Source organism: Mobula hypostoma, chromosome 3, assembly GCF_963921235.1.
Source record: "Mobula hypostoma chromosome 3, sMobHyp1.1, whole genome shotgun sequence".
NCBI classification, from domain to species: Eukaryota; Metazoa; Chordata; class Chondrichthyes; order Myliobatiformes; family Myliobatidae; genus Mobula; species Mobula hypostoma.
Genome location: NC_086099.1, coordinates 19,733,500 through 19,757,058, shown reverse-complemented (window position 1 = coordinate 19,757,058; position 23,559 = coordinate 19,733,500). Strand labels below are relative to the sequence as shown.

The following is a 23,559-nucleotide window of genomic DNA, read 5'->3' as shown; positions in this document are numbered from 1 at the left end:
ATATCTCACTCCTGTGCACCCTCTTGTTACCACCTAAGATTCTACCAACAATGGTTGTATCATCAGCAAACTTATTGATGGTATTTGAGCTATTGTGTGGCGCGTGACCAAGTGGTTAGGGCGTTGGACTGGCAATTTGAAGGTCTTGGGTTCGAGCCTCAGCCGAGGCAGCGTGTGTGTTCTTGAGCAAGGCACTTAACCACTCAATGCTCCAGTCTACCCAGCTGAGAATGGGTACCAGCAAAAATGCTGGGGATTAACCTCCCGATAGACTGGCGTCCTATCCGGGGGGGGGGGGGTGGTCTCGTACTCTCAATCGCTTCACGCCCCACAGGAAACGGCGTAAGCACCGGCCTGATGGGCCACAAGGCTCGTGACAGACTTTAGTCTAATTTGAGCTATGCCTAGCCACACACGTCATGGGTATATAGAGAGTAGAGCAGTGGGCTAAACCCACACCCCTGAGGTGCAACAGTGTTGGATCATCAGCGAGGTTCCCTTATTCCCACTCTTTGCCTTCTAATACTCAATGTCCTGTCTATGCTAGTATGTTTCTTCTAGTCATGCTCCTGCATATCTCTTATCATTTGTTTTCCCCCTCAGATTTTGGTCCCAAGGAGAAACTTACGACCTCTCCCTTCGCAGAACCTTTGAAACATTTAGTTGCAATGCAGCACTTGTGGCCTAACTAATGTTTTATGAGAATTCTATGCAACACTCCTACTCTTATAGCCCACACTTCCAAGGGGATTCCCAACAGGGGCGGTTATATGTCCTAAGGAGGTGGGCATTAGGGGAAATAGAAGTTGTTTGTTTGGGGGGGGGGGGGGGTAAGAGGTACTCTAACTTGAGACATGAGTCCTGATCAAGCATTAGTAAAGCAGGCACTTCCAAGTAAAGAATGAAGCACTGGAACACAGGAAGAACCATAGCACTGCAGGCGGTGAGCTCTCATCGTCACAACCCGGCTGAAACTCAGCAATCTTATCCGATTTTACCAACCAAACATACATTATTGGGGATGCATAAATTAGCAACCAGGGTGCCCAACAGTTCACTTGACTCACAGCACAGAACGAGTTCATGCAATTTAACAATTGTCAAGTCAAGTACATCCTCTCAACTTTCTCTGCAGATCTACTGAAAACAGGTCACGCAATGATACAGCACTGGCTGGAACCAAACCGTGAAATAGAGCCAATCAGTGAACCTATCAACTGAAACAGAAACGACAGAAAGTGTATCAATACAATGTTACATATCCAGGTATGCCTTTATTCTGTTCCCACCAGATCAGTGACACCCCACGTGTCTTATCTGCAATACTGTACTGTCTAATGAAGCCATGAACCCATCAAGATTATAGGAACACTTCCATACAAGACACCCTGAGAAGTCTACCTATGGTATTACTCAGTTTCAGAAGATGAAAGTAGCATTTACAAAGCACTGCACAGTCGAGTTATTTGCCAAGAAAAATAAAAATGATCTTGATACTGATTTCATCGCTTCTTATAACATTTCCAAAATGATAGCAAAGTGAAGAAAAATCTCATACAATTGGTGAAAGATCTCAAAAGGGATACCGGTATTTTAAAATCAATTCCTCTGAGTAATAACTCTGTAGCTTGTCATATTGACGAAATGTGTGAATACGTTGAGTATCAACTATGCACAGAGCTACAAAAAAAAACAACAAAATTTGGGATACAACTGGATGAGTGAGTTGTGCAAGACAACGAGGTATTGCTAATGGCATGTGTACGGTTTATCAAAAATGGAAAAGTTTATGAAGAGATTCTCTTTTGTAAAATGTTAAAAACAAATATCAACAGAGAACCAATCTACGACAAGCTCAAAATGTATGTCAAGGATAAAAGTATTCCAATTAGGAACATGATTTCTTGTGCAACAGATGGAGCACCACATATGACAGGTCACCATGCTGGTTTAGTGGCATTTATGAATAAAGAAATTCCAAGTCTGTTTGTAATCCATTGAAGCAACACACATAAAAGTTGCTGGTGAACGCAGCAGGCCAGGCAGCATCTCTAGGAAGAGGTGCAGTCGATGTTTCAGGCCGAGACCCTTCGTCAGGATGAAGGGTCTCGGCCTGAAACGTCGACTGCGCCTCTTCCTAGAGATGCTGCCTGGCCTGCTGCGTTCACCAGCAACTTTTATGTGTGTTGCTTGAATTTCCAGCATCTGCAGAATTCCTGTTGTTTGTTGTTTGTAATCCATTGGGTAGTTTGTGGTCAACACCTCCCAGCCAAAAACCTCAGACAGCGAATTTTTTCAAGCATGACTCTTGAAATATCTGCTATCAACAAAATTAAAGCTCATCCATTAAATAACAGAATATTTCACCAGTTATGCCAAGATAACGATGAAGGCTTTGAACACTTGCTTCTGCACATTGAAGTGCATTGACTGTCAAAAGGCTGCTGCTTAAAATGTCTTTGACCTTCTGGACACTGTGGTTGAATTTTTGCTCAAAATTGTCAAGAGCTTAGGAAACAAGATTGAACTTCTATGTGGAGATGTGGCATACCTAGCTGAACTGTATGACAAAATGAACATTCTAAATATGAAACTGCAGAGTGAGAATTTCAATTTAATCCAGGCAAAAAGTGCAGCGTCAACATTTATTGGAAAATTGGAAATATACGTATAAGCAAAACATTGGAAGAAGAATGTTCTCAGTTTCCCTACATGGAAAGTATGGTACTCTCTTTCACAGATAGTGATTTGTGAGAGTACTGGTTACACCTGCAGTAAGTGAAGGATTTTCAGAAACGATTCAAGGATTTGAACGATCTGGAAATTCCAGACTAGAAGAGAGCTTGCAAAAAGAAATTAATGAAATTCAGAATGCTGAAAAAGCAAAAAATGCTTTTCAAAAATGTCAGCTTTTGTGGTATGTGGCTACGCTGTCATATGAAGTTTCATGATCCTTGGAGAAGAGCCAAACTTCTCTTCATTACATTTCCATCCTCTTACTTTGTTGAACGAGGCTTCGGTGCAGTGAACCACATACTCACCAAAAACACAAACAGAAACAGCTTGGACATTATTACACATGGGGGAGTCTAGGTTTTTGCTGTCACAACTTGAACCAGATATTTCAACCCTTCTTAAAAACCATCAAGCTCAAGGATCACATTGATATTGAAGTTGCTGTACAGTGCACAGGTAATGTGCAAGCTAGGTTTAAAGACAAATATTTAAAGCAGAATCATTTTTCTTATATTAGACATGTTTTTACACAATGGGGCACCGGAAAGTAAGAGAGGCATTGGCAAGTATGAAGGTGCTTTAGAGGGGCGTTGGACTAAAAAAGTTGGGAAACGCTGGTCTAAGGTGATACCTCAAAAAGGCGGTACCTATCATTAAGAACCCTCATCACCCAGTGCTACCTCTGCTCATCGTTACCATCAAGGAGGTAGAAGAGGCCAAAGACACAAGCTCTATGTTTTAGAAACAGCTCCTTCCCTCTGCCATCAGAATTTTGAATTGACTATGAGCTTATGTAAACTAGCTCATTATTTTATTCACACACCCATAATAAACTATAAATTAGAAAAAGAAATCTATATTGTGTATTGCAACGTTCTGCTGCTGCAAAACAATAAATCTCACAGTATATGCCAACGATATTAAACCTGATTCACAATGCTACACAAACCACTCCAGTAATGTTTGTTAACTAGAAAATGGAGCAGGAATAAAACATCCTATCCTCATTTTACTACAAAGACTATAACATTTTTAATGTAATTCTTCAGAAATGTCTTTCAAAAATCTGGGCATTCGACATCCATTGGTATTTCCTGCCTAAGTTGCTAGTTACATTCTAATGAAGGCTATTAGATTTTTCAAAACTGATTTCACTTTCCTAAAATTACCGTACATTAAATCTGCCAAACCAAATAAAAACTGTTTACAGATATGGGATTCAAATTTAAATAAGAGACAAGGGAAAATTACTTCTCCCAAAGATTGGTAAATTGTAGTACCACAGAACGATGAGGTTAAATAGTTTTAAAGCTAATTGTTTTAGAAGCAACAGAGGTCACAAGATATGGGGAGAAAGCAATAAGGTTCTTAATGATCAACCACATTCACATTGAAAAGTAGAGGTGGCTCTGTGACTAAATGGTCCTAACTCCTATTGCTAATTTTCATGTTTCTGTTTCTAGTAGATGCAAGTTTTTGTTTAATACTTTAGCCCATTCTTCATTCCCTACCATAACGTCTTCAACAACTGTTTCCATGGGACCAAGATCTACTTTTTTACTATTTTTTCATGACAGCCCTTATAAACTTGAAATACTTTTGTTTCATATTCACAACATTTCTCTATCAATATTTTTAATCTGCTATTCAGTCAGTCATTCAGTTTACCACTCAGTTTGGACACATAAGCTTCTACTAATCTTACAAAATCATTAAACAATCTAGTTAGTGTGCTGGGTCACTTTTCAGGTTGATGATTTTCCCACTTCAGTGTATACTTGTTGTGTCACAAGTTGTTTCTTTAAAAGTTCATCGTCGACTAGCAGAAAGGCTAAACTGGATCTGGTCAGGGGTCAGATCTCACAGTGGAAGAACACTTCAGAGACAGTGACCACAACTCCCTGACCTTTCCAATACCCTTGGAGAGAGATAGGAGCAGACAGGAAGAGAAAGTCTTTAATTGGGGGAGAAGGAATTATGATTCTATGAGGCAGGAACTTGGGAGCCCAAATTGGGAATCTATGTACTCAGGGAAATGCACAATGGAAATGTGTATGTTTTTAGGAATTTATGGATAGGTTTGTCCTATTGAGGCACGGAAAGGATAGTAAGGTGAAGGAGCCATTCTTCACAAGAGATGTGGAACATCTAATCAAGAGAAAGAATGAAACTCACTTAAAGTTTAGGAAGCAAGAATCAGACAGGGCTCTTGCTAGTTACTAGACAGTTACGAAGGAGAGCTAGAAGGGGGCATGAGAAGGCCTTGGTGAGTAGGATTAAGAGAAACTCCAAGGCATTCTACATACATGTGAAGACCAGGAGAATGACTAGAGTGAGGATAGGTCTGACCAGGGATAGAAGAGGAAGTACGTTCCTGGAGTCAGAGATGATCTTTAATGAATACTTTGCTTCAGTATTCACCAGTGAGACGGACCTTGATGTTTGTGAGGACAACACAAAACAGGTTGATATGCTCGAACATAATCAACATTAAGAAAGAGGGCAAGCTGGAACTTCTGAAAACCCTTGGGATTGACAAGTCCCCAGGGCTGGACAGGATATATTGAAGGTTAATATAGAAAGCAAGCAAAGAGATTGTTGCACCTTTGGCAATGATCTTTGCATCTTCACTGGCCACAGGAATATAATAGATTATGTCAAGAGTAAGTACTATTCTTTTGCTTAAGAAAAAGAGTAGGGATAACCGTGAGAATTCTAGACCAGTTGAGAGGCATAGGATCCAGGAAACATGGCTGTGTAGATTCAGAAATGGCTTGTTCATAAAATTCAGAGGGTTATTGTAGATGGAGCATATTCTGCCTGGAGGTCAGTGACCAGGGATGTTTCTTGCAGGGATCTATTCTGTATCCTCTGCTCTTCGCGATTTTTATAAATGACTTAGATGAAGAAGTGGAACGGTGGGTAGGTAAGATTACAGATGACATAAAGGTTGGTGGAGTTGTGGATAGTGTAGAAGGTTGTCGTAGGTTAAAATGAAATATTGACAGGATGCAGAGCTGGGCTGAGAAGTGGCAGATGGGGTTCAACCCAGAAAAGGGTGATTCACTTTAGAAAGTCAAATTTGAAGACAGAATACAGGGCGAATAGCTGGATTCTTCACAGTGTGGAGGAACAGAGGGATCTTGAAGTTAACAGCCATAGAGCAATCAAAGTTGTCATGCAAGTTAATAGAGCTGTTAAGAAGGCATATGATGTGGTGGTCTTCATTAATCAAAGTTCAAGAGCCATGAGGTAAAGTTACAGTTCTTTTAAAACCCTGGTTAGACTAAACTTATAATATTGTCTTCAGTTCTGAGTTCCTCATTATGGGACAGAGGTGAAAGCTTTAGAGAGGGTACAAAGGAGATTTACCAGGAGGCTGTCTAGATTAGACAGCACATCTTATGAGTATACGCTGAGTGAGCTAGGATTTTTCTCCTTGGAACAAAGGAAGTGACTTGATAGAGGTATAGATTGAGTGGATGGTCAGAGACTTTTCCCCCCAAAGCAGACAGCAGAAATGATCAACACAAAGGGGTATATTCCAAGGTGTATAGGTGTCTAGTAATCCAGTTTCAATACTGACAATCTATGCTGTCTGCGTAGACTTTGCATGTCCCCACCCTCACCCCTGTTATCACGTGGGCTTCCCCCAGATCCCTTCCAATTCCAAAGATGTGCTGGATTGTAGTTTAGAAGGTTGCTGTAAATTCATCCAAGTCTATATGGGCAGTATGAGAATCAGGTTGGGGTTCATGGGTACATGAAAGAGCATGGACTTCAGGAAAATAAGTGGAGGAATGGGATTACTCTGAAAGCCATGAGCCACCATAGGCTTGATAGGATAAGTTTTTTCCCAAATCGTAAGGAAATATGAAGTATTTGCATGCCTACATTCCAGAAAATTGTGTAATGTGCTTCACTGAAGAGGGGAAAAAAAATCCAGGATTATACAGCCATTAAAGGTCCACATATAGTATCAGCTAATACTGTTTGAATTGCTCACCAAGTATAATCTTGGTATAATCTACAAAGTAAACTCAGTGTTAGCAAGACCAAGGAATTGATTATGGACTTCAGGAAGGGGACGTTGGGAGAGCACACATCAGGCCTTACCAAGGGATCACAGGTGGAAAGTAAGCAGCTTCAATTTCCTATGCATCAATATCTCAGAAGATATATTCTGGCCCCAACACATCGATCCAAATCAAGATGATTCACCAGTGGCTATATTTTATTAGGAGTCTGAAGAGATGTGGTATGTCACCAAAGACTCCAGCAAATCAAAATCAGATTTATTATCACCGACATATCTCATGAAATTTGTTAACTTAGCAGCAATAGTTCAATGCAATACATAATACAGCAGAGAAAAAAAATAAAGTAAATCAATTACAGTATATATATTGACTAGATTAAACATTGTGCAAAAAAACAGAAATAATATACATTTAAAAAGTGAGGTACTGTTCACGGGTTCAATGTCCATTTAGGAATCAGATGGCAGAGGGGAAGAAGCTGTTTCGGAATCACTGAGTGTGTGCCTTCAGGCTTCTACACTTCCTACCTGATGGTAACAGTGAGAAAAGGGCATCCCCTGGGTGCTGGTGGTCCTTAATAATGGACGCTGCCCTTCTGAGATACCACTCCTTGAAGATGTCCTGGGTACTTTGTAGGCTAGTATCCAAGATGGAGCTGACTAGATTTACAACCCTCTGCAGCTTCTTTTGGTCCTGTGCAGTAGCCCCTCCATACCAGACAGAGATGCAGTCTGTCAGAATGCTCTCCGCAGTACAACTACTACTTCTTCTTCTTCTTCGTCTTCGTCATGTGCCTTGCGCGTTACACGCTTGGGCAATCATGGCTTTCCATGCAGCCCGTGCAGCGTCACTATCTCACACACTTTGATCTGTTAGTTCTTTCACAGCGTCCATATATTTTCTTCTTTGCCTTCCTCTTCCATGTTTCCCAGGCATATGGCCTTGTAATGTAAGGCATTCTATTTCGCCCTTTCTGAAGGCCCAGGAATTTAAGTTTCTTCTCATTTAATGTTCTCATTAAAGATCTTTTTGTATGATTTTTTTTTGCGTTCTTCCAAGAAACCACATTTCTGTTGCTTCTAAGTTTCTTTGGAGTTCTGGTGTTATAGTTCATGTTTCAGAAGCATACAGCAAGATTGACCAGAGGTAACATTTTAGTAGCCTAAGCCTTGTTGACATAGAAATGTGTCTCTTGGTAAAAATGGGTTTCATTTTTTGGAAGTTGGTTTTGGCAATGGCAATTCTTCTTTTTAGTTCTACTTTACTTTTAGCATCTTGTGATATAAAGCTACCAAGGTAATTAAAGCTGGTCTTTTGTTCCATCTCTTGGTTACCAATATACAATTGGCAGTTGGGAGTATCCTGCTGTTTTAATATTACCATACATTTGCATGTGGTTTTTTTTTAAAAACAATTGACGGTGAGACCAAAATCTGCACTTGTTTGCACTACTTTGTCTAGGAGGATTTGTAGGTCTTCTGCAGCACTTGCTATTAGGGTGGTATCGTCTGCATATCTTATATTGTTGATGTTAACACCTCCAATTTTTATCCCATCTCGGTCTTCCATTTCTCTGAAAATCATTTCACTATAGATATTAAACAATTCCAGTGAGGCAATTCATGCCTGTCTAACTCCTCTGTGAATTTTAGTCCATCTGCTTATATTATCAATTTTTACATCTATAGAAGTTTTTGCGTGCATTTGTTGACATACCAAATCTCTTCAGACTCCTAAAGAAGTATACAGGTTTCCCACGCCATCCGAAAGTAGAGCGTTCCTATGAAATGGTTTGTAAGCCGGAATGTCGTAAAGCAAAGAAGCAATTACCATTTATAAGGGAAAAATTTGTGAGCATTCGCAGACCTAAAAAAACCTCCCAAATCATGCCAAATAACACATAAAATCTAAAATAACAGTAACATATAGTAAAAGCAGGAATGATATGATAACTACACAGCCTATATAAAGTAGAAATACTTTTCCACAATCATTGCCTGCACTGTTCTCCGCAGCGAAAATCTCACGCAAGCGCTCTCGGCAGAAACACGGTGCAAACGCTCTTGTCAAAAACACTCTTTCCAGTAACCTTTAAGCTATGAAGCTGCCAAATCATACCAAATCTAACACATAAAAATACACAGCCTATATAAAGTAGAAATAATGTACAGTGTAGTATCACTTACCGGAATTGGGAAAACAGTGCCGAGCACACTGATGATGTTGTGTTAGGCTGAGTCGTCGGAGGTTGGGGTGGTGCAGTGGACCCCAACCTCCAGGCTGCTGACCGATACTGATCCACGAGCATGCAGGGGTACAGCAGTGGCCGGGACACACCCAGCACATCTTTAAGAAAAAAGCCGAAATAAACAAGCTAATTAATTACGTGCCAGGCGGCATCTAATTAATTAGCTTGTTTATTTTGGCTTCTTTTCTTCAAGATGTGCTGGGTCCGTCCCGGCTACCGCTGCATTCTCCGCGGCAATGTATCGGTCCGCGACCAGGGGGTTGGGGTGGTGGGACACTGGGGTGTCATCTCATCGTTGTCTGTTTCCATTGGGGCAGGTAAGTCAACTTCTTCTATGTCTGCCTGCCTCGATGTCGAAGGTTGAGGTTCATCGTTTGTTGTGGCTGATGTGGAAGGCTTGAAAAACGACAGTATGCTCGACTGCTTAGCCTCATGCATTTTTCTATCATACAGTTCTTTGTAAGCACTCAAACCATCTTGCAAATATGCCCTAAACCAACGTACACTTTCAAAATTGAAGTCGTACTTTTCTGCAATCATTGAAGCGAAAATCTCACGCAGTTGCTTCATGTTCAGTTCCTGGACGACTTCACTTTCGCTACTGCATTCGGTTTCAATTGTTATCCTTTCCTTTTCCAATTGCATCAGCTCTTCATTTATCAGTTCTTGGTCATGGGATGCCAAAACCTCTTCAACATCCTCTTCGTCAACTTCCACAAGCCAAACTCACTTTGTCCTTACTTCATTCACCACGATCGAAACGCTTAATTATGTCTAGTTTTACGCTAAGTGTAACACCCTTACGAGCTCTTTCAGGCTTTTCCGATACGTTAGAACTCATCTTGCTAATGGCTGCTCCCATGCACGTGTTTAAGCAATGCCGGCTAGAATGCAGTTCCAGGGGAGGAGCTTGGCTGCTCAGGGTGCGCGCACTGCCTTTTATCACGCGGTTTTTTTTCGTAACAGTGAAAGCACCTTCTGTTAGCGAAAACAGGTAACTAATGTAGGTCTTTGTTAACAGCGAGGTTTCGTAAAACAAACACTTGAAAAGCGGGGGACACTTGTAGTCGCTGTCTTGCAAGCACCTTCTGTTAGCGAAAACAGGTAACTAATGTAGGTCTTTGTTAACAGCGAGGTTTCGTAAAACAAATGTTCGAAAAGCGGGGGACACCTGCAGTCGCTGTCTTGCCTTCTTTATAACTGCATCGATATGTTGGGACCAGGTTAGGTCCTCAGAGATCTTGACGTCCAGGAATTTGAAGCTGCTCACTCTCTCCACTTCTGAACCCTCTATGAGGATTGGCATGTGTTCCTTCGTCTTACCCTTCCTGAGGTCCACAATCAGCTTTTATGACTTACTGACGTTGAGTGCAAGGTTGCTGCTGCGACACCACTCCACTAGTTGGCATTCCTCACTCCTGTACACCTTCTCATCTCCATCTGAGATTCTACCAACAATGGTCGTACCATCAGCAAATTTAAAGATGATATCTGAGCTATGCCTAGCCACACAGTCATGGGTATATAGAGAGTAGAACAGTGGGCTAAGCACGCGCCCGAGGTGCACCAGCGTTGATCGTCAGCGAGGAAGAAATATTATCAAGCCACACAGGTTGTGGTCGTCCAGTTAGGAAGTCGAGGATCTAATTGCAGAGGGCTATGTTCTAACTTCTCAGTCAGGATTGTGGGAATGATGGTACTAAATACTGAGCTATAGTCCATGAACAGCATCCTGACATAGGCGTTTGTATTGTCCAGGTGCTGTGTGAAGAGCCATTGAGATTGCATCTGCTGTTGACTTATTAGGGTGATAGGCAAATTGCAATGGTTCCAGGTCCTTGCTGAGGCAGGAGTTCAGTCTCGTCATGACCAACCTCTCCCTGTATTTCATCACTGCCGATGAGAGTGCCACCACCGACAGTCATTAAGGCAGCTCACATTATTCATCTTAGGCACTGGTATAATTGTTGCTTTACCCATAGCAGTGAGAAGTTGAAAATGTCTTTGAATACTCCCGCCAGTTGGTTGGCACTGATTTTCAGAGCCTTACCTGGTACTCCATCGGGACCTTCCACCTTGCAAGGATTCACCCTCTTTAAAGACAGTCTAACATTGGCCTCTGAGACATAGATCACAGGGTCACCAGGTGCAGCAAGGATCTTCACAGCTGTAGTTATATTCTCCCTTTCAAAGCGGGCATAGAAGGCGTTGAGCTCATTTGGTCATGAAGCATCACTGCCATTCATGCTATTGGGCTTCACTTTGTAGGCAGTAACGTGTGCAAACCCTACCAGAACTGTTATACATCTGAGGTCACCTCCAACCTTATTCAAAATTGTCTCTTCACTCTTGAAATAGCCCTCCGCAAATTATACCTGGTTTTCTGGTACAGAGCTGGGTCGCCAGACTTGAATGCCACAGATCTAGCCTTCAGCAGACCACGTACCTCCTGGCTCATCCACGGCTTTTGGTTCAGGAATGTACAGCAAGTCTTTGTCGGCACACACTCATCTACACAGGTTTTAATGAAGTCAGTAACAACTGCAGCACACTCATCCTGGTTCAAAGATGAATACCGAAATACAGTCCAGCCCATCGATTCAAAGCAGTCCTGTAGGCGCTCATGTGCTTCCCTTGCCCATATCTTCCCGGTCCTCACTGCCAGTGCTGCAGCCTTCAGTCTCTGCCTATACTCGGGGAGAAGAAGTACAGCCAGGTGATCAGACTTCCTGAAGTGATGGCGTGGAATAGCACAATAGGCATTCTTGATGGTGGTGTAACAGTGGTCCAGTGTATTGTTTCCTCTGATATTGCAAGTGGTCTGTTGATGGTAATTGCTTAGTGATTTTTTCAGACTGGCTCCAAAATGATGGTGAAGGTGTTAGGGTACGTTGTTTCAGGCATGTTGATCCCATTGCTCAGACCACCTAAAGCCTGACAGACATTGGCCTGATTTGGAATGTATACTGCTATCAAAATGATCCTGGAAATCTCCCGTGGTAGGTAAAATGAACGGCACTTAACTGCTGGATATTCCAGGTCTGGGGAGCAGAATTGGGACAGCACCGATATGTTTGTGAAACAAGAAGAGTTGATCATGAGGCATACCCCTCCACCACTGCTTTTGAGAGACTTTTATAGATCTATTCTGACGGTGAATAGTAAACCCGTTGATCTAGTATAGAAGGAGTTAACCGGGGTTGCTACAGATGTACCATAGAGTATTCAGACTGGTTGTACTACCACATGGTATGGAGAGACAAACATAATAAGAGGCTGCAGAAGGTTATAGACTCACCCATCTCCATCACAGGCACAATCCTGCCCCCAACACGGTAATCTTCAAAACTAGCACCTCCTGAAGACAGCATCCATCATAAAGGAACATCATCAGAGGCATGCACTCTTCTTATTACTACCATCAGGAAGTAGGTACAGGAGCCTAAAGGCCCATATTCACTGCTTTAGGAAGAGTTTGTTCACCTCTGCCATCAAGTTTCTGAATGGTTCATGAATACTACCTCATTATTCCTCTTTTGCACTATTAATTACAAATTATAGTAATTTTTATGTCCTGCGCTGTACTTCCACAACTAAACAAATTTCATGACATACTTCAGTGATAAGAAGCTTGACTCTGAAAGTATTCTCAAAAATAAATTTGAACAGCACTTTGATACCGATGTAATTATCAAAATGCTGTTACAACGTTAAACCTGAAGCACAATTCTACATTATTGAAGATCTGTCAAAAATAAAATATGCGTAATATCTTCACTATTGGACTGCTGGGACTGTTTCAGAAACTAGGGAATACAAGATGATCATGCCCAATGCATGCATTGACTTTAACATCCCTGGATGAGGTGATCATGTCCAAGGCACTTTTAGGGCCCCAAGCTTCACTGTGCCTTTTCCCTTGTGGTAGTTGTTTGATTGCATCACGTCCCCTTTCTCCTTTGCAATAGGAGTTGAAAAACATAGAAAACATAGAAAATAGGTGCAGGAGTAGGCCATTCAGCCCTTCGAGCCTGCACCGCCATTTATTATGATCATGGCTGCTCATCCAACTCAGAACCCTACCCCAGCCTTCCCTCCATATCCCCTGATCCCCATAGCCACAAGGGCCATATCTAACTCCCTCTTAAATATAGCCAATGAACTGGCCTCAACTGTTTCCTGTGGCAGAGAATGCCACAGATTCACCACTCTCTGTGTGAAGAAGTTTTTCCTAAAACAACAGGAATTCTGCAGATGCTGGAAATTCAAGCAACACACATCAAAGTTGCTGGTGAACGCAGCAGGCCAGGCAGCATCTGTAGGAAGAGGTGCAGTCGACGTATCAGGCCCAGACCCTTCGTCAGGACTAACTGAAGGAGGAGTGAGTAAGGGATTTGAAAGTTGGAGGGGGAGGGAGAGATCCAAAATGATAGGAGAAGACAGGAGGGAGAGGGATGGAACCAAGAGCTGGACAGGTGATAGGCAAAAGCGGATACGAGAGGATCATGGGACAGGAGGTCCGGGAAGAAAGACAAGGGGGGGGGACCCAGAGGATGGGCAAGAGGTATATTCAGAGGGACAGAGGGAGAAAAAGGAGAGTGAGAGAAAGAATGTGTGCATAAAAATGAGTAACAGATAGGGTACGAGGGGGAGGTGGGGCCTTAGCAGAAGTTAGAGAAGTCGATGTTCATGCCATCAGGTTGGAGGCTACCCAGACGGAATATAAGGTGTTGTTCCTCCAACCTGAGTGTGGCTTCATCTTTACAGTAGAGGAGGCCGTGGATAGACATGTCAGAATGGGAATGGGATGTGGAATTAAAATGTGTGGCCACTGGGAGACCCTGCTTTCTCTGGCGGACAGAGCGTAGATGTTCAGCAAAGCGGTCTCCCAGTCTGCGTCAGGTCTCGCCAATATATAAAAGGCCACATCGGGAGCACCGGACGCAGTATATCACCCCAAGGGAAAAGGCACAGTGAAGCTTGGGGCCCTAAAAGTGCCTTGGACATGATCACCTCATCCAGGGATGTTAAAGTCAATGCATGCATTGGGCATGATCATCTTGTATGAAAATACAGAGTGAATGCATTTTGTGTCTTCCACTATAAAACCAGACAAAACATACGTTCAAAATCTTTAGTTATTCATTATTTCCCATTTTAATTCCCCAAACTCACCTCCTCTGACTCTATTTACCTTTGCCACTCTCTTTTCAATAATCCAAACCAAAGTACCTGCAAAACTGTTTTCATATTCATTAACAACACATTTTCTATCTTCTTGCCGTTTGTCCATCACCAAGCTTTTAACTAATTACTAAGTTTCATAACACAAGCCTTTTCTTTAAATTTCATACCATCTTTAGTCAGTCACAGTATAATTATTTTTTCTAAAGTTACTTCCTCAATGGAATACATCTTGGTTGAGAATATTTTCCAATGAATATTTTTAGTACAATTTAAGGGTTTCTGCCTTCCTATATTTGTGACTGCCATTTAAATTTACGATGCAAATTTCACACAAAAGTTTCGCACTCCCAGAGTATGAAATTCTGTTATAATTTCTCTCAAAATGATCCTTTACAATGAGATTACTTAATTTCACTTTATTAGACAAGACCATATTTAAAACTGCCCATTCTCTGGTTTGTTCCACAATGTTTTATTCCAAGGAACACCCTTGAACATGTTATGCACTCTTGCTCAGGACTACCTTTGCCAACATATGATTAATGTAGCCCCCCCGGCCACCCTCAGGGTTGCTCGGCTTGCTGTCGTCTACCCTTACATTAAATTTACCCACAAATACTCCAATATCTTTCTCACAGTACCCCATTTATTGCTCAATTCTGCCCTACAACCTAATCACATTCCTCACATCAGTGACTTTTTCCTGACTACTCTTACTTCCATCAAAACGGAAACTTTATCCCGATCACCTGAACCAAGATAATTTCTCACAACAATATTCATTCCATCCTTTATTAACAGAGTATGCTCAGCTTCATTGTATTGCAAATGGTCCTCAAGTCGTTGAGCAATGCAACAGATAATACCATTTCAATATTATACTGAATATATTGAATTATATAGATTGAAAAAGGCAGAGTTTTCAAATATATCATGATTTTGTTGAAATTAAAACATTATATAACTTATGCCTTGTAATATATTACCATCCCACAAGGTGTTGCTATTCAACTGGCCAGAAGCAATGCTTTACTGAACAAAAACATGGAGTAATATTCAAATGCTGCATTTTTACTAAGCAAACTGATATAAAAAATGTGAGGTCTTCATTCTACAACATGACAATAATTTGCAATAAAGACTAAATGTTCTAATAGCTCTTCAGGCTTAGTGTCTTTTTTAAGTTAATCATCTTTAAAATGTGATATGTTCTGCTCTAAGAAGGAACATTAATCAATATTCATGAAAATTTCATTTGTGCAAATAAGCATTATTGCCTAGCAATGAAATTGTGAATATTTTATAAATTTAAATTTTCTGCATTTAAGATATTAAATTTATTGAATAAGCACAAAACGTGGAGCATCATACACCCATATGGAAATTGTGACCTTTCAAACCTGTTTAATACCTTTTTTAAAGTTGTCATAAAAACATAAAAAAATGACTGTCGTAGTAGTTGTGGCAAATTACAGGCATTATTTCACTCCTGAAAGAGACTTCCATAATCTACTTACGTTATTATCCCTTGTGAATTACTAGACTTTCCACTCATGATATGTCCCCTTAATCTCCTGCAAGTGAATGCTTTTCTAACATGATAATACTGGAATAAAGACTAACATCACATGACTTGTTAGTATGTTAGTGCATATTTATCCACTGAAGGACTAATTTTCCTTAACAACTAAATTACCCAATTTCACCCATACAATAAAAACAAATCTTCACAGAATAAATCAGGTTTAATGTCATGTTGAATTAAAACGTTTACAATGCTGAATTAAAAAGTGGTACCGTTGACTATTTTGTAGTCCGGACACAATTTAAAACATATCTACATACCTCATAAAAAGTGATTACATGATTACAATAGCACTAACTTAAATATTTTTTATTCCTGCAAAAATGTCATATTGACCATCACTGCATTTCTGCAGTGAGACACATTGAGATCTCCAACTGTTAAAAATATTTAAAGTTTAATATATAACAAAAATCTTATTTTCTTGAGCAATATGTGGCAACTGCCATTAAGTTGGATAAGTATTTATAACGATGGATTGCTGCTGTCCAGCAGAGATTTATAATATTTTGAAAACTGTGCTCATACAGTGCAAGCTTTTAACAAACTGTCCTGGATACTCCAGAGAAATTATGTTTGGGATCCCATACAAGTATGTGCAGATGTACAAGTGCCAAAGTTCTTCTCAGTGTGTGTCAGAATTTTTCCAACTGCACTACACTATTGGACTTCACATGATCTAACAGTGAAGCCAACTACTTACAATTTCTCAGCATTCATGATGGGAAGCTTACCCAGTGAAGCTCTGCCAGGTTAGACTTGCAAGAAAACAAGTCTATTCATTTTAATGTAAAAGATCATCTGTGAGGGAACAAGTCCAAGGTAATGTACTCATTTTAAAATTAAAACATTTGGATATTTTAAAGTTTTTTTTAAATATCTAATATTTTAAGAGTTTTAACAATCTTTTAGATTTATATTTTTCATAAGTATTTTTCATTAGTTTTATTCAGCCAAGGCAAACAGGCGACTCAACCAGCTGTCAGTTTATTACAACATCTTTGTGTAAAGGTGTTACTACTCCCACTAAATGTAATAGATGATGCTACTAGTTCAGACTCACTAGCCTCGGGGGTCATCAGCCTTTGTTTTCTGAGCCTGCTGACCTCTATTCTTAACGATGGGGATCACGGATCTACAGCTCAGTGCCTGCCGACCCAACCAGTCCTCAGGGATTGTTGGTCTTCGACCCCAGAGCACTCTGATCTTTGTCTCCAGCCCCTAACTCTTCATTTACCTCCCGACCTCCAACTCTCCCTAATCCCTGTCTCTAAACCCTAACTTGACCCCTAGCTCCCCATCCTGTACCCAAAACCATCCCTACAAATCTTAAAGTCTGAGCCACATCCTCAATTGATATCGCAGCTTGGTGCCGTAGCAAGCAGCTCAAAAATTAAGCACAAATGGCTCGCTGCCTAGAAATATTCAAAGGTGTAATTTCAGCTGAAATTAGCTCCAGTTTGCTGCTGTACATCTGAAGTTATATAACCTGCAGCCCTTATTTTCATTTGTCATCACAGTCACAAAACTAATAGGCCAGATCCAGCCACTTGGTAATCACTTGTTCAACATCCTGTACCCAAAACCATCCCTACAAATCTTAAAGTACAGCCGGCTGTTGACTGTTCATGGGTTAATGCTGAAGTCAGAGAAGAGTAAAGGTGAGATATCAATTCAGTGGATCTCACCAAGTTCAGCGCAAACCACAGGTATACTGAGGTGGTCTCTAGATATTCTTGGTGATGTGACGTTGTTTATGGAATCTTAATTTTGATTTAAGAATGGTAAAAAAAAATTTTCTGCAAAACAAGTCAGAGTAAATGAGGTACCCAACTACAAAAAAATGTTCAAAATCCTTTGTCAATGGTGACCTGTCAACAGTATCAACAGCCCCCAAGTTATCAGCAGTCTACCTGTCATAGAGATCACTGTCTCATCAGACACAGTTCAGATGTAATCACAACACTCATCCCTATTGGAACACATCCACAAAAGCATCTTTAGTAGGCCAGGCATCCTCATTCAAGGAGAAGCTAATGTTTTTGAATAATGTTTTTTATTTCCAAAATTGCTAGTTATAATTTGCAGAAGACAGAGAAGCTTCAATCTTAAACTGAGATGAAGTCAGATTCCTGGATTACAAGTTCAGTAACTGAACCACTTAATTATCAGACCCAATTAACTGAAAAATGCAAAAAATAAATAAATAAATCGCAAAATCCATGATTGTCATGTTAATTTTCAGATGGTTGTGTCTATCTAAAGTTCTGGCACTAATATCCAAATTTCTTAATCACAAACAGATGGTATGAAAGATCATAATCAACTAATAATTTGTCTGGAACATGTAACTTGGTTCAGTCAAACCCAGACAATTTATGATAAACGAGGGTCTGTGCTAACACTACATGATTTCAGAGAACAGACACTGCTATTTTTCTGGAATTCTCAAGCTCAAAGAATGTACTCTACATAAATGGTCCTGGTCATTCTCACTTCTGTTCTCCTGTCAGACAGAAGACACAGAAGCTTGAAAGCACATACCACCAGACTCAAGGACAACTATCTCACTTATGACTTGAACAGACCGCTCAAATGCTAAAGCTGAATTCCTGGTCTCCAGTCTACCTCATTGTGGCCTTGAACATTATTTGTTAACCTGCGCGACAATTCCTCTGACTACACTATATTCTTTTACGGTTTTCTGTTTACTACCTATGCTATACCTCATATGGCATGAACTGCCTGGATTGCATGAAAACAAGTGTTACCACTGTATCTCATAGAAACATAGAAACATAGAAAATAGGTGCAGGAGTAGGCCATTCGGTCCTTCGAGCCTGCACCGCCATTTATTATGATCATGGCTGATCATCCAACTCAGAACCCCGCCCCAGCCTTCCCTCCATACCCCCTGACCCCATAGCCACAAGGGCCATATCTAACTCCCTCTTAAATATAGCCAATGAACTGGCCTCAGCTGTTTCCTGTGGCAGAGAATTCCACAGATTCACCACTCTCGGTAGACATGACAGCAATAAACCAGTTCTAATTCCATTCAAACAACACGCAAGGAGGGATGCAGAAGACCAATGGCAAACACACAAAATGCGCAATTCTGACACTACTGAGTCCAGAGAACACATTGTGCTGTTACACATTTATTTCAGGATAACATTTAAGGCCTATACCTAATAGCTCTTTAGAATATGATAGTAAGCCCCCTTACTGAACATTAGAGACCTTCCACTGAAGACAACCTGCAATATGAACACGAGGAAATCTGCAGATACTGGAAATTAAAGCAACACACAAAGTTGCTGGTGAACACAGCAGGTCAGGCAGCATCTCTAGGAAGAGGTACAGTCGACGTTTCAGGCCGAGACCCTTCGTCAGCACTAACTGAAAGAAGAGCTAGCAAGAGATTTGAAAGTAAGAGGGGGAGGGGGAGATCCAAAATGATAGGAGAAGACAAGAGGGGGAGGGATGGAGGCAAGAGCTGGACAGGTGATTGGCAAAAGGGATATGAGAGAATCATGGGACAGGAGACCCGGGGAGAAAGACGGGGGGGGGGGACCCAGAGGATGGGCAAGGGATATTGTGAGAGGGGCAGAGGGAGAAAAAGGAGAGAGAGAAAAAGAATGTGTGTATATAAATAAATAACGGATGGGGTACAAGGGGGAGGTGGGGCATTAGCGGAAGTTTGAGAAGTCAGTGTTCATGCCATCAGGTTAGAGGTTACCGAGACGGAATATAAGCTGCTGTTCCTCCAACCTGAGTGTGGCTTCATCTTTACAGTAGAGGAGGCCGTGGAAAGACATATCAGAATGGGAATGGGACGTGGAATTAAAATGTGTGGCCACTGGGAGATCCTGCTTTCTCTGGTGGATAGAGCGCAGGCGTTCAGCGAAACGACCTCCCAGTCTGTGTCGGGTCTCACCAATATATAGAAGGCCACATCGGGCTCTGTCCGCCAGAGAAAGCAGGACCTCCCAGTAGCCACACATTTTAAATCCACGTCCAAAGTAAATGGAGTGCATTTCTTCGTCTTATAGATGGAGGGCACCAGAAAATGCACTGGTCACCATACAATAGGCAGCCTCTTGTAGTTAATGTATTTATAAGACAGATATAGTTTAAGTTCCAATTCAATGCTACTGATGTTAGCAAACTTAATAACCAGCAATATTTCCACCACCAAGAAGAGATGCTCACCTTGTTCCGTTTAGGGATGGATAATTGCCTGACACTAAAAGGGTGCAAATGTTACTTGCCAGCTATCAACCAATGCCTGAATGTCGTTTAGGTCTTGCTGTATGCAAGGATGGACCACATCTTGTGCAGGAATTCCAAATGATGTTGAAATATTGAAATCATCGGCAAAAATTCCACTTCCAACCTTCTGATGGAAGTAAGATCATTAATGAAACAGTTCAATATAGTTCAGTCCAAGGGATTGTCTGAAGGAAGTCCTACCTCGACAACCTGGGGCTGTGAATGATTGATCTTGAACAGCTGCATCCATCTTTCTCAGAGTGAGAAAGAACTCCAACCAAATGGAGTGTTTTCTACTACGCAGTACCAATATCACCAAGTTCAAATGAAATACATCACCAACACTATCATAAAGCATACAATTTTCACTAAATGCTTAACATAAATGGCACACCAGCATAGAGGTTAGCATAACTACTGCAGCACTAGTGACCCAAGTTCAATTCTGCTGCTGTCTGCAGGGAGTTTCCATGCTCTCCCCACAACCACATGGGTTTCCTCCGGATGCTACAATTTCTTCCTACATTCCCACATTGACCAGATGGGTGTAATGGGGAGGGGGGGACAGGCTCCTTGGGCCAGAAGAGCTGTTACCATGCTGCATCTCCACTTTGGCCTCCACTACAGCAAAGCAGATGAATGCGTATTTAATTGCCTAACCAAGAAAATAATTTGCACTATACATCAAAGTTGCTGGTGAACGCAGCAGGCCAAGCAGCATCTATAGGAAGAGGCGCAGTCGACATTTCAGGCCGAGACCCTTCGTCAGGACCGTCCTGACGAAGGGTCTCGGCCTGAAACGTCGACTGCGCCTCTTCCTATAGATGCTGCTTGGCCTGCTGCGTTCACCAGCAACTTTGATGTATGTTGCTTGAATTTCCAGCATCTGCAGAATTCCTGTTGTTTGCGTTTAAATAATTTGCACTGCCTGCAAACAAAGCAAATGGTTTTGTGCAAGTCAAAATGATGGAAACCTAAAATAAATATAGAAGATATGGAACATACTCAACCAGGCAATCATCAAGTACATCTCCACTATGGAGAGTTACATCAGTGCAAGTACTTCTATCTTGTTAATATTTGCACTGAAGTTTAGTTTTTCAGATTTGCATCAAATACTTCCTATTGTGAGCAGTTTGTGTCCTTACCTAAGAAAGGAAGTGCAGGCATGGGAGAGGATCCAAAGGAGGTTCATTAGAATGATACCAGGAATCATCCTGAGAAGTGTTTGATGGCTCTGGGCCTGTACTCTCCAGAGCTTCGAACACGGCTTCTCAGTCGTTTTTATGCCATGGACCCTTACCATTAACCAAGGGGTCCTTGGACCCCAGGTTGGAAACCTCTGCCTTAACATTATCTCGATGAAGGGTCTCGGCCCGAAACGTCATCTGTTTATCATTTTCATAGATTCTGCCTGACCTGAGATCCTCCAGCATTTTGTGTGTGTTACTCTGGATTTCCAGCATCTGAGAACCTCTTATGTTAATGCTTGAAGTTGTCTCAATATCTTTCCTTGTTCCTCGGCAGAAAATAAGCTACCCTGCGTAATCTTCCTCCATTCTACATGTAACACTCACAACAGTTCCTCCAGCGTGTTGTGAGTGTTGCTTTGACCCCAGCATCTGCAGAGTATTTTGTGTTTTCCATTCTACATGTAACCTGACTGAGATCTCAGAATTTATTAATCCAACTCATTTTTATATAAACATCAGGATGTTAAAACTCAACTACTGTTTACTGCAGTTAGTCTTATAAAAATTCAGATTTGATATCTATCCACTGCCATAATTTCACCTCTCCAACTCCAAACTTGGTGATGTCATGCACAATGGCCCTTGGCATTTCACTTTGATTTCTCAAGATTTGAAGAAAACCATCAGTATAATTGCTGAAGCTTTCAATCTTTAATGCAGTCACACGGCCAGACAAAAAGGGAAAATATTATTTTGCCTTTAGAGTACTATTTCAGAGTACATACTTAAAGACAAAATAACTTCTTACCCCATTCACTCTTCCACACTAGGGAAATAAAATTGCATTAGGTGTTACATAGAATGTATAAACAAATTAATATAAACCACCTTCAACTTCAATCATCAAAAGCTGAAGACATGATTTGATGTTCAAATGAGGCATCTTGACATGAATTATTCAAACATACATTCAACATAATATAAAATGCTTGAAGGATTATTCTATAAACATGCTAGTAAAACTGGATATTTTCTTTTTTTAAAAAATATGCAAATGATTAAGTTTTAATGAAGACCATTACAAAGAATCTCTAGAATAGGATTATTTAATATTGATTATTACTTATTTAACAAGTTTAACCTTCTCACTTTTCTTAAAATGTAGCAGAAAATTGTTGCCATAGATCTTGCAGAATTAAATTATTTAAAGCCACACTCAATTTAATTTGAATATTTCTTTAGGGAAAAGTGGTTAAACACCTTTAATGCATTCTAATTATTTCAAATTTGCATGTTAATTAAGGTAGATCATTAAACAACAAAAGGAAAGGTGGTCTCTCTAGAATTTTACCTCTCATCAAAATTTGTCTAGCTTAACTTTGGCAGACCCAAATTATTCTACATCACTAGACAACAATTTAACTGAAATTAACAGACTTAAACAGATTCTTAACATGGGTACAAAAAAAATGATTGTTAAATGTCACCATAGGGATCTATAATAGATACAAAATTAGCAAAGTTCTAATAGTGGTAAACCTAATTAAAGCTTATATTTTACTCAGTTTATCATTGGTTCCTTGAGTTTCAAAGTCAAAAAAAGTATCTTTCAGCTGAAATTTAAGACTAAGCAATGGGAAAGTCACAAACACTGCAAAATCTAACCTGGTTTAAAAGGAATCCAAAACGCCCTTCGATTTCTGAATAGAATTCTAACCATCTGTCTGAAATAAACAAAATTCCTACGTCACCCAAGTTAACATTTCAAAAATGTTCTCTTGAAACATTAACTTATCTGCTTTCTTCACAGATGCTTCCAACATGGATGGGTTTTTCCATTTAAGTTTCATAATAAGGGAATTGCCGATTAAAACTAATAGTTTGACCAGCAGCCTTAAGCCAGTGGCTGCATTAGCAACTCATTTACAGCCAAAACCATTCTTTGCTCTGATTGAATTCCTCTGCAGGGGTTCCCAATCTTTTTCATACCACTGACCCCTACTATTAACCGAAGGGTCCAAGGATCCCAGGTTGGGAACCCCTGCGTCTAGATAATAAGCATTAAGAATTGAGGAAGAAAGATTCACAGTCTCTAAGGCACACAAAGACAAAACTTCCAGCCTCTCATTGCTTGAAAAAAAAAGTGTTTTCCATATTCCTAAGTGCTCTTTTAAGAAGATACTTCTTGATCAAGATTCTCCCACAAAAGGAAATAATTTTTTATTGTTTTGAAGCCCTTTGTCATTTATATAAAAAAATCAAACACTTGCAAAAGCAAGGTGAATTTAAGGTCTA

At 40.6% G+C, this 23,559-nt stretch overlaps 1 protein-coding gene across 4 annotated transcripts in view; it reads right to left on the bottom strand.

Moving 5' to 3' along the window:
- kiaa1328 (KIAA1328 ortholog) overlaps positions 1-23,559 on the bottom strand; it is a 150,149-nt gene that overhangs the window by 61,293 nt on the left and 65,297 nt on the right. The window lies entirely within an intron of this gene.